This window comes from Rutidosis leptorrhynchoides, chromosome 3 (genome assembly GCF_046630445.1).
Source record: "Rutidosis leptorrhynchoides isolate AG116_Rl617_1_P2 chromosome 3, CSIRO_AGI_Rlap_v1, whole genome shotgun sequence".
Taxonomy (NCBI): domain Eukaryota; kingdom Viridiplantae; phylum Streptophyta; class Magnoliopsida; order Asterales; family Asteraceae; genus Rutidosis; species Rutidosis leptorrhynchoides.
Genome location: NC_092335.1, coordinates 590,751,350 through 590,762,942, shown reverse-complemented (window position 1 = coordinate 590,762,942; position 11,593 = coordinate 590,751,350).

Below are 11,593 nucleotides of genomic sequence, written 5' to 3'. Positions count from 1 at the left end.
ATGTCGTGAAAAATCGCCATCATACACCTTTGAAAGGTTGCAGGGGCGTTGCAATGTCCAAATGGCATGCGTTTATAAGCAAAAGTACCATAAGGGCACGTGAATGTGGTTTTCTCTTGATCTTCGGGTGCTATTGGAATTTGAAAATATCCGGAAAATCCATCTAGAAAACAATAGTAACTATTTCCGGCTAATCTTTCCAACATTTGATCAATGAAAGGTAAGGGAAAGTGATCTTTTTTGGTGGCGTCATTTAATTTTCTATAATCAATACACACACGCCATCCTGTTACAGTCCTAGTAGGAATAAGCTCATTTTTCTCATTTGTAATGACAGTCATGCCACCCTTCGTAGGCACGCATTGAACTGGGCTTACCCATGGACTATCAGAAATTGGATAAATTAAACCTGCATCTAGCAGTTTAATAATCTCTTTCTTAACTATATCTTGCATATTAGGATTTAGTCTTCGTTGGCGTTGCACATACGTTTTATGACCTTCTTCCATAAGGATTTTATGTGTGCAATACGAAGGACTTATTCCTTTAATATCATGAATCTTCCATTCAATGGCTGGTTTATGAGCTTTCAACACAGAAATGAGTTGTGATTTCTCATTTTCAGTAAGAGAAGACGATATTATTAAAGGTAATTCAGATTCACCATGTAAATAAGCGTATTCCAAATGGTTTGGAAGTGGCTTTAACTCTAATTTCGGAGGTTCTTCTATCGATGATTTGTATCGATATCTGTCTTCTTATTTTAGCATTTGAATTTCTTCTGTTGTTGGTTCATATCCATTAGCTATAAGTGTAGCTAACATTTCAGCTTCATCAATTGGTTCATAACCTTCTTCTAAAGAACATTCTCCTGTTCCTTGTAATTCTGAAAATTCTTCTAATAATTCTGCATGTGCATCTATAGTTTGAATATAATAACATGTATCATCTGCAAATTGTGGTTGTTGCATTGCTCTATCAACTGAAAAGGTAACACTCTCATCCTCTATACTTAGGGTTAATTTCTTACCGAACACGTCTATCATTGCTTTAGCCGTGTTTAAGAATGGTCTTCCTAATATGAGAGGAACTTGAGAATCTTCTTCCATGTCCAGAACAACAAAATCTACTGGAAATACTAAAGTACCAACTTTAACTAGCATGTTCTCCATTATCCCTCTAGGATATTTTATTGATCTATCGGCTAGTTGTATGCTTATTCTGGTTGGTTTCAATTCTCCAAGCTCTAGTTTAGCGTATAGTGAATACGGCATTAGATTTATACTAGCACCTAAGTCTGCCAATGCTTCTATTGAACTAAGACTACCCAGAAAACATGGAATTGTGAAACTTCCTGGATCAGATAGTTTTTCTGGTATCTTATTCAACAGCACTGCTGAACAATTAGCATTCATAGTAACAGCTGAGAGTTCTTCCATTTTCTTTCTATTTGAGATTAGATCTTTCAAGAATTTAGCATATCTAGGCATTCCTGAAATCACATCAATGAAAGGAAGATTTACATTTATCTGTTTAAACATATCCAAGAATTTGGATTGCTCGGCTTCAAGTTTCTCTTTCTTCATTTTACTCGGGTAAGGAAGTGGTGGTTGGTATGGTTTAACATAAGGTTTATCCTTAGCTGTGTTATCTTCATTAACCTTCTCAACTACCGGTTCTTTTTCCTTATCTTGATCAGGTTGTTGTTCTTGTGGAGTAGGAATGGCTTCATCAGAAGTTATAGGTATTTCAGGTGGTTTAAGTGTTGTACCACTTCTTGTGGTAATAGCTTTAGCTGTTTCATTCCGGGGGTTAGCGTTTGTATCACTAGGTAGACTTCCCAGTTTTCTTTCACCTATTAACTTTGCTAGGTTACTTACTTCTTGTTCCAAATTTTGAATAGAAGCTTGTTGATTTCTAAATGCTTGAGCATTTTGTTCATTAGTTTGTTTCTGAGATGTGAAAAACTGCGTTTGAGTTTCAACTAGCTTCGTCATCATATCTTCTAAATTCTGCTTTTTATCATCGGTTTGTTGTAGTGGTTTGTTTTGAAAATTAGGTCTTTGCTGATTGTAAGTATTATTGGATACTTGTTGATTGCTAGGACCTTGTTGGTTGTTGTATGGAATATTTCGGTTATAATTCTGGTTTTGATTGTAAATCGGTCTTGGCGGTTGATAATTATTCTGATAATTATTTCCAGGCCTTTGGTTTATATATAAAATATTCTCTCTTTGTTCCATTGTTAATTCAATACTGAGACAATCTTTTGTCAAATGTGGTCCTCCACACTGCTCACAACTAATTCGTATTGAGTGAATATCTTTAGTCATCTTTTCCATTCGTCTCTCCACAACATCTATCTTTGCGGAAATGGAATCTAAGTCATGGCTAGAATCGGCTCTAGCTGCTTTAGATGATCTAACGATATCTTTTTCTTGGTGCCACTCATGTGAGTGGGAAGCAGTGTTATCAATAATTTTGTAAGCATCAGTTTCGGTTTTCTTCATAATAGAACCACCAGCTGCTATATCTATGTCTTTCCTTGTAGTGATGTCGCATCCTTGGTAGAATATTTGTACTATTTGACAAGTGTCTAAACCATGTTGCGGACATCCTCTTAATAACTTTCCATATCTTGTCCACGCCTCATATAGAGTTTCATTTGGCTTCTGTGTGAACGTAACAATTTCTGCTTGAAGTCTTACAGCTTTAGATGCCGGAAAGAATTGTTTAAGAAATTTGTCAACTAAAACATCCCATGTATCAATCGCCCCTTCAGGTAACGATTCCAACCAATCTTTGGCTTCTCCCTTTAAAGTCCAGGGAAATAACATGAGATATATCTGTTCATCCTCCACTTCTCGGATTTTAAATAGTGTGCAGATCCTATTAAAGGTACGTAAATGTTCATTTGGATCTTCCTTCGGCGCACCACTAAATTGGCATTGATTAGTCACCATGTGTAGAATTTGTCCTTTGATTTCATAATCTGGCGCATTAATGTCTGGATGAGTAATTGCGTGACCTTGGCCAGTGCGTTTAGCTCTCATTCGGTCTTCCATACTTAAAGGTTCCAGATTCTCCATAATTGAACTTGTTGAATCGGAATCACTAGAGGATTCTGATTTAATGGTTCGTTCCTCAACAATCTCTGTTTGAATGATTGGTGGTTCCAGAGGAAAGTTTAGTGGTTCAGGATCTACGAATCGTTCCTGAATATTCTCCGGATTCTCAATTGTGAGGTCGGGTTCAAAAAATGGATTATCGGAAATTTAAACTGGAGTACTTGGTCGACTGGATGACGATTCTAAAGAAAAATCAACGGCAGTAATATTTGCTAAATGTCTTGATCTAGTTACAGGTGGTGAACGTACAAAAGGTGGTGAACGTCTTGCTCGGTGCATTCACTGAATATCCTATTAGTTTTTAAAAGGAAAGAAAAATTATAATAAGTTATCCAATCAATAGACTTTTCTGATTTTGCCCACGTTTTGAATAGCCAAAAGATGCAGCAGAGGGGCAGGATTCGTTTGGTCTCGATATAATTGAGGACTGTTTGGCTCCAATAACCCGGTCCACATACAAATCCAACTATTACTACGAACCAGAAAATTTTGATGTCAATCAATTTAACCACTTAAAATAAATTTTCGTAATTTTAAGAAATTTAGATAAGAAGTAGAATAAAAATCTATGTCCTAAAACTAGAATAGCGAGAAATAAGAAAGAAAAAGAGCGTGTCGAAAAAGGTCGAAAAAGAAAATTGGTTGAAAAATAAAAGGTGACGGAAAAATAAAAGAAACTTATAAAACTTAAAAACAATTGACTAACCTAACCTTATTACTACAACTAACTTAAAATTATAATCGCAAATTGAGATTACTAATTGGAATGATAATTGATACATAGGTAAAAGGCGTCGAAAAAATATTAAAGCTTACAAGAAAAACTAAATCCCAAATGGAAATAACTTAAAAAGAAACTAAAACTTAAAAAGGCGTCGCAAAATTCTAAAGCAACTAAATCTTAGTCTAAAGAAAAAGCACTTAAGGAATTCTACGGCAAAGCCTAAAAATCTAGGAGTAAAAATAACTATGGCAAAAACTAAGTTTAAAACTAAATATGAGCTAAAAATACAAATATTACGCTAAAACGATTAAAAAGGGACAAAATATAAAAATATACAAAAAGTTGTAAAAAGTACAATTTTTATAAAAATATTATTTTTATATTATTTATTTTATAAAACTATTAATTTTACAATTTAATTAAACTAATTTAACTAAAATATATAAATTAAATAAAAAGTAAAAGTAATTATAATAATAATAATTAGTTAGGGTTATAATAATAATAATTAATAATTACCCGTAATTAATGCTGAATTAGGGCTTCTGTCGGCGTGTCAGGTTATCTCCGCGAGTCGCGATAATCAAAGCTGTAAACCCCGCGAGTCGTGGGGTTCCAGAATTCAGCTGACAGGTTATTTAAAATTCGACGCGTTTTTCTTTTTTTCTTTTTATTTTCTGTTTTTATATAAATAAAAGATATTTAAATAAAACTTATATTTTTATAAACTTAAAATAAAAATAAAGAAACTTATAAAACTTTTAACAAACTCTTAAAAATATATAAATTTTTGTTTTTTTTCTTTTTATATTTTCGAATATTTAAAACGTACTTTTATAAAAACGAATTTTAATAAAAGTAAAATAAAAATCTTTTTTTTATATTAGCGTTGCGCTTCCGGCTTTTAAGAGACTCCCCGGCAGCGGCGCCAAAAATACTTGATGTCGTGCGAGGTATATATAATATAGCTATTAATTATACAAGGAAATACTATTAAATACGATACGTTTTTACACAAGATATTTATTTATTTATAGAATGGATATACTTAAACCTTGCTACAACACTTATAGGCAGTGTACCTAATCGTACAGTAGTGTAGTTTTTAGTAAGTCCGGTTCGTTCCACAGGGAATCTTTTTAAACAAAGCTTAACGCTATATTAGTTTACTTTTATAAAAATACAAATATATATATACGTAATATTATTATTATAAAGGGGGGTTTTTACCGTTTAATGACCGGTTTGTCGATTTAAAACTTTAGTCGCAGTTAAAACCAAATGTAAAATATTAAATACAAGACTTAATTTAAAGCGTAAAGTAAATAACGATAATAAAAAATGCGATAAAATAAACTTGCGATAATTAAAAAGTACGATAATTAAAAGTGCAATTAAATAAAATAACAATAAAAATGCGATAATTAGAAGTGCAATTAAATATAAAATAAAGGAAATTAAATATGAAATAAAAGAATTATGCTTATTTAAACTTCCGTAATCATGATGTTTGACGTGTTGATTTTAGTTTAATGCCCATGGGTTAATTGTTCTTTGTCCTGGATTATTTAATATGTCCATACGAATTTGTCCATAATAGTCCATCAGTCATAAATATAAAGAGCGAAAGCCTTCGTCAAATTATTCTTATTCCCGAAGTCAAATATTCCAACTAATTGGGGATTCGAATTGTAACAAGGTTTTAATACTTTGTTTAATGAATACACCAGGTTATCGACTGCGTGTAAACCAAGGTTTTACTACTTTGTTAACAATTACACCAATTACCCTTGAATGTAATTCACCCCTGTTTCAACAAGTCTATTAACTATTAATCCAGTTCCGTATCCGGTAAAATGAATAATTATTGGTATTTATAGATATCCCGCCCACCGTACCCAGTCAAGCGTATGTGGTTATATATAAATATGTCAAATTATAAGTTTGTATATTAAATTAACAAGGTATTGTTTAGTTAATATAAAACTCATTAATAGCCCATAGTCTAATTTCCACAAGTGTCGTTCTTTTATCCAAACCCCAATTATGGTACAAAGCCCAATTACCCAATTTTAGTAATTAGCCCAACATCATGATTACTTCGGATTAAATAAGCATAATAATAACTTAGCTACGAGACATTAAATTAAAAAGGTTGAACATAACTTACAATGATTAAAAATAGCATAGCGTTACACGGACAGAATTTCGACTTACACCCTTACAACATTCGCTAACATACCCTTATTATTAGGATTAAAATTAAAATTAAAATTAAAATATAAATTATATATATATATTTTACGTATATAGATAGAGAGAATGATATATGATGATTAAAAATGCTCAGAATTCGGTTGCTTTTATAGGGAGTTTCAAAGTTTGGGGCTCCGCGACTCGCGGCCCTTTTGGCCTTCAAACTCCGCGAGTCGCGGAGATTGAGAATACAGCTCACCAGCTTTTGGCTCTTTGTTTGCCGACGATTTTTTAAAAATATAATATATATATATAATTAATATAATTAATTATATATTATATTATATTTATATATATAATTAACTTGTAATTTTTAGTCCATTGTGTCGAGCGTTGAGAGTTGACTCTGGTCCCGGTTCCGGATTTTCGAACGTCCTTGCGTACAATTTATTATCTTGTACTTTGCGTTTTGAATCATGTACTCTTGTAATTTTGAGACGTTTCTTATCAATAATTGGAACCTCTTTGATTGTATTTTGTACTTTTGAGCTTTTTGGTCGTTTGTGTCTTCAATTCGTCGAATCTGTCTTTTGTCTTCACCTTTTATTATTTAAACGAATATCACTTGTAAATAGAACAATTGCAACTAAAAGCTTGTCTTTCTTGAGGAATAATACTATGAAATATATGTTCGTTTTTAGCATTATCAGTCCTAACAAAGCTCGAATCACAAACAGATATATACGAATCACGTTATATATTTTATTGTATTTTAAATTATTTTACAAAACAATTAAATTATGTAATAGTTTATCAACGTGTTTCAAGTTATTATATATATATATATATATATATATATATATATATATATATATATATATATATATATATATATATATATATATATATATATGTATATATATATATATATCTATTTATAAACTGTTGTTCGTGAATCATCGGGAATGGTCGAAGAGTAAATGAATATGTAAAATATTTTCAAAAATTTTGAGACTCAACATAAAAGGCTTTGCTTATTGTGTAGGAAATATTCAATCATATAGAGAATTAACTTAAGAATAAGTCGAATTTTTTTTCGGGTCGTGACAGTAATAGAGTAAACCACAGTAGCATGACACGCTACTTAAACTCTATCCGGAGATAGACGCACTCATCGATTACCAGTAATATCACGGTTATCTAACTTGTGAGCTTCTTCCTTGTTCTTATTGCATGAGAACAATATAAACCAAGTTCGTATAGTGCTCTAATCAAAAATTAGACACACGGGCAGCATAACGGCTAAAAATCGACACTTAACATAAATTTCCCCAAAGTCACATTGTCGGTAGTCTGTCATAGATAGTCGGTCGAATGTCTCTAGTCCGATGTCATAGATAGTCGGTCGACTGTCTCTAGTCCGACGGTATCGACATTTGTACAAACCGATGTCACGTGTCATTAAAACAATTTACATATTAACAGGAAGAGACGTAAATACATTCTGTTTTCAAAAGTACACAGTTCATATTCTAAAAGACCACATCAGAGTTAATCCTGTCAAACATAACATCATCATGCCCGTCTTCTCCCAAAAGCACTATCTACAAAAGCTAACAACCTGCAGGGAGGAGATGGAGGGGAATTAGCACGAAGCTAAGTGAGTACAACTAACTACAGGCCATAGCATACATAAGTGTTATACTAATCATGTCACATAGTCTAACACACAAACATCACCCAAGTGCCGTCTACAGAGACTCTGGCGGCTCGGCCAAACCATTAACCACCAGCTGATCGGACTGGGGCTCACCAGAAGTTCCTCCACCACCGTATGTATATACATAATCTACACGCGACGGACGCGTCATTCACATATATATACACCACGGCTGTCTAGGCTACCACAGAGGAACCCAACCTGCAGGTTGATCTCTCCTACCGAGGCTACCACACAATAGGGACGCACTGGGCTCCAGCAGACAAGCATTAACTAACATGCAGTCATCACAAGAACTAACTAACCACAAAAATAAGTATATCTAACAAGCATGACAATCATAATATAACATGCTTCTATATACTATATTCTCCAGTTAGTCCCACTCACCAAATACTAGCAAACGAGAAGGTATTCAGCTATCTAATCACTGAACCTTCTCTTTCTCCTTTTCTCCTAAGAAAAACATATACACAGGTTAGTTTCTGTCCCTTAACACCAAATAACACAATATACAATTTTTTGTCCGAAAAACGTCCGCTAAATTTTTTTTTCTTAACACCTATGCACTTTCAAAATTTACATCCTAAACACCAAAATACAAACGGGCAGCATAACGGCTAAAAATCAACCCTTAGTAAAAATTTCTACTGCATAGACCATCGGTCGATGGTCCCATCCATCGGCTGATCGTCAACACACCATCGGTCGATGGTCTCCCCCAATCGGTCGATTGTCAAAATTACATCCGCTGGTCAGGTGGACAAGACCATCGGTCGATGGTCTTGTCCACCGGCCGATCGTCCCTCTCCATCGGTCGATGGTCAACGACCATCGATCGAAGGTAGTTCATCAGCTGCAACAGCAGTAAAGTGACGGGTTCCACCCAAAATCGACCAATTCTTGCTCTAAAGCTCGATTATGACCTCAAAACTGACCAAATCAAAGACACTATACATTAAGAAACATAAACCCACAAGATTTGGACTCAAACAACATCAAATCTAACCACTTTGACCCAAAATACACACTTTATAAAACTAACACAAAAACCCCATTTTCTTGAAGATTAAAGCATGAAAACTTGTGATTCTTACCTTGAAAGAATTAGTGAATCACAAGGAACACAAAGATGTAAATGATTCGAGCTCTAAAACAAGGATTAGAAATTAGGGTTTGATGTAGGTGAGAAGAAGATGAAGTACGAGTGTGTTTGTGTGTGAGAAATTTCTGGAAACCAAAAGAAAAAAATGGGAGCACTAGTCACTTAAAGTGGGTTAAATCCTACACTGTGCAACACACGGGTATTTATCAGTTATCTGATATCTTTCGTACATCATTTGGCAACCCAAACGAAGTCCAAATTAAATAAACAAACCTATTCTTACAACTTATCAGTTATCTGATATCTTTCGTACACAATACTACCTTAAAGGCAAAATAGTAATCTTACAACTAGGCTCGATTGAGGATGTTACAAATCTACCCCCTAAGAAGATTCTGTCCTCGGAATCTGGTCAAGGTCAAACAACTGAGGATAGCGCGCTCTCATTAACTCCTCGGTTTCCCATGTCAGGTTGGAACCTAAACTGTGCCGCCACTCCACTAACACCATTGGAATCTGTTTCTTTCATAATTTTGTGACTTTCTTGTCCACTATTCTAACCGGTTCTTCCACTAATTTCTTAGTCAAATCAACTTTCAAATCCTTCAATGGAAGAATCTGACTTTCCTCATCCACTTTGCACTTTCTCAGATAGCACACGTTGAATGTGTTGTGTATTCCTGCTAACTCTGATGGAAGATCTAAAACAACAGTCTGATCATTCAAAATTTCTTTGATCGAAAATGGCCCAATAAACCTCAGTGCTAGTTTACCACGTTTACCAAATCTGATCACCCCTTTTCATGGCGAAACTTTCAGATAAACACGATCACCTACATTAAATGTCACTGGACGTCTGGGCGGATCAGCATACATCTTTTGTCGGTCTCTGGCTGCTTTCAATTTCTCACGTGCAATTTCAACCTTTTCTACGGTTATCTGAACAATTTCAGGACCTGCAAATTGTTTCTCACCTGCTTCTAACCAACATGTAGGAGTTCTGCATTTGCGACCATACAACATTTCATACGGAGGCATTCCGATACTCGAATGATACGAATTGTTGTAAGCAAACTCTATCAATGGAAGATGCGAATCCCAAGAACCACCATATTCTAAGACACACGCTCTCAACATGTCTTCTAATGTTTGAATCGTTCGTTCACTCTGATCGTCTGTTTGTGGATGATATGCTGTACTTAAATTCACACGCGTACCCAGATTCTGCTGTAAACTATTCCAGAAGTTAGATACAAACCTAGTATCCCTGTCGGAAACTATTGACAATGGTACACCATGTCGACTAACGATCTCTTTCAAGTACAACTCTGCCAAATCACTCAACGAAGCGGTTTCACGAGTAGCTAAAAAGTGAGCACTCTTTGTTAAACGATCAACTATCACCCAGATCATGTCATGACCTTTCTGGGTTCGAGTTAACTTCGTTACAAAATCCATCGTTATATGATCCCATTTCCACTGCGGAATTTCTAACTGTCGTAGAGATCCATACGGTTTCTGATGTTCTGCCTTAACTTGCGCACAAATATGACATTTTTTGACAAAATTTGCAACATCTGTCTTCATTGTCGGCCACCAATACAAGGTTTTCAAATCTCTGTACATCTTTGTACTACCTGGATGCACTGATAATCTCGATTTATGCGCTTCAGTAAGGATTAAGTCCCTCAAATCTTCAAGCATAGGCACCCAAATTCGATCTTTATAGGTCTTTAATCCTCTAAAATCATTGCATAGGTCAAATTTTCTTTTAGTCATTTGTTCAGTCTTTAGGTTTTCGTCATTCAAAGCTACTAACTGAACGGTTTTCAATCGATCAATCAAGTCTGAAACTATCTCTATTCTCATAAATCTAACATTTGTGACTGTTTTCTTGCGACTCGGAGCGTCTGCGACCACATTTACTTTACCCGGATGGTACTTAATCTCACAATCGTAGTCTTTAATCAGTTCTAAACATCGACGTTGATGCATATTTAATTCTTTCTGCGAAAAGATATATTGAAGACTCTTATGATCTGTATAGATTTCACAATGTGTACCATACAAATAATGTCTCCAAAGCTTTAAAGCAAACACAACTGCAGTTAACTCTAAATCGTGAGTAGGGTAGTTTCGTTCATGATTCTTCAACTGTCGTGAAGCATACGCTATAACTTTATTTCTCTGCATCAAAACGCAACCCAGACCTGCACATGACGCATCGCAGTAGACCACAAAATCTTCTGTTCCCTTTGGTAAATCTAAAACCGGCGCTTGACATAACAACTGTTTGAGAGTCTGAAAAGCCTTTTCTTGTTCATCAGTCCATCGAAAGGCTACATCTTTTCTAGTTAACTTATTCAATGGACCTGCTATTTTGGAGAAGTCTTTAATAAATCTGCGGTAATAACCTGCTAAACCCAGAAAACTCTTAATTTCTGTCGGCGTTTTCGGCGAGTTCCAATTCATTACAGCTTCTATCTTAGACTGATCTACTTTGATACCCTGTTCATAAATCACATGACCCAGAAACTGTACTTCCCGCAGCCAAAATTCACATTTAGAAAACTTAGCGTACAACTGTTCCTGTTTCAGGAGCTCTAACACCAACCTCAGATGCGTAGCATGATCTTTCTCAGTTTTCGAATATATCAAGATATCATCTATGAAGACAATCACAAACTTGTCAAGATATTGACGACACACTCTGTTCATTA